The sequence below is a fragment of the Colobus angolensis genome, unplaced genomic scaffold, assembly GCF_000951035.1.
Source record: "Colobus angolensis palliatus isolate OR3802 unplaced genomic scaffold, Cang.pa_1.0 Scaffold37, whole genome shotgun sequence".
In the NCBI taxonomy this organism is placed as follows: domain Eukaryota; kingdom Metazoa; phylum Chordata; class Mammalia; order Primates; family Cercopithecidae; genus Colobus; species Colobus angolensis.
This window is the reverse complement of record NW_012117043.1, coordinates 5,159,493-5,161,192: the sequence shown is the minus strand read 5'-3', so window position 1 is coordinate 5,161,192 and position 1,700 is coordinate 5,159,493.

Here is a 1,700-nt window from a genome sequence, read left to right as displayed (position 1 = left end):
TTTTTAGTAGAGATGGGGTTTCACTGTGTTAGCCAGGATGGTCTCGATCTCCTGACCTCGTGATCCGCCCGCCTTGGCCTTCCAAAGTGTTGGGATTACAGGCTTGAGCTGTGCCCGGCCGGCTCTTCGTACTTTTCAACTTACTCACAAAATTTACTTTGGTTCCCTGTGGGGGTAAAAAAAATAATTAATTAATTAATTAATTTTTCTGTCTCTTTTGAGACAGAATCTTGCTCTGGCTCACCGCAACCTCCACCTCCAGGATTCAAGCGATTCTTGTGCCTCAGCCTCCCAAGTAGCTAGGATTACAGGCATGCACCACCATGCCAAGCTAATAGTTTGTATTTTTAGTAGAGACAGGTTTCTCTATGTTGGCTAGGGTGGTCTTGAACTCCTGGGGCTCAAGTGACCCGCCCACCTCTGCCTCCCAAAGTGCTGGAATTACAGGTGTGAGCCTGCGTGCCCAATCATATTTATATATTTATTTTTAAACTTTTATTTTAGGTTCAGGGGTACATGTGAAGGTTTGTTACATAGATAAACTCATGTCACAGGGGTTTATTGTACAGATTATTTCATCACCCAGGAATTAAACTCAGTACCCAATAGTTACCTTTTCTGCTTCACTCCTTCCTCCCACCTTCCACCCTTAGGTAGTAGACCCCAGTGTGTGTCTGGTTTTTGTTGTTGTTGTTTTTTTGTTTTTTTAACTGGAATCTTGCTCTATCACCCAGGTTGGAGTGCAGTGGCAGGATCTTGGTTCACTACAACCTCCACTTACTGGGTTCAAGCGATTATCCCACCTCAGCCTCCAGAGTTGCTGGGATTACAGGCACATGCCACCACACCCAGCTAATTTTTTGTATTTTTAGTAGAGACAGGGTGTCATCATGTTGTCCAGGCTGGTCTCAAACTCCTGACCTCGTGATCCACCCACCTTGGCCTCCCAAAGTGCTGGGATTACAGGCATGACCCACCGTGCCTGGCCTGTTTTTTCTTTTGCTTTCATAAGTTCTCATCATTTAGCTCCCACTTATAGGTGAGAGACATGCGGTATTTGGTTTTCTGTTCTTGCATTAGTTTGCTGAGAATAATAGCCTCTAGCTCCATCCATGTTCCTGCAAAAGACATGATCTTGTTCTTTTTTATGACTGCAAGATTATTTGAATAATTGAATATTAAATACTGTAGCAGCAATATTTTCCAAATTTTAGTGATAGGTGTTATTTCCTATCCCAGATTAAACAGTAAATTTATAAAATTACTTCAGTGTAATTATTCTTTTCTGCAATTGATTATATAGAATAGCCATCATTTACCAGGACTTGAGAGTGAAAGCAGGCACTGCTAACAATTATGCCAATACAGAGGCTATAAACCAAGACTAACTTCAAATCACTTCTCTAACATAGAATGACTAATTGTGACTATCTTTTATGGGCCTCAAAGCATATAATTTATTATAGTTGATGCCATCATTTTAACAAATACCCATCACTTTGTATTCTGTCTTCTCAAATCATAAAATCAGGAGTATGAGGGCATTATAAGTGATAAATATCAGTGTTACCAAGCATCAGATGAAATAAAATAATGTAGGATCTCTCTTTTTTTTTGAGACGGAGTCTCGCTCTGCCACCCAGGCTGGAGTGCTGTGGCCGGATCTCAGCTCACTGCAAGCTCCGCCTCCCAGGTTCATG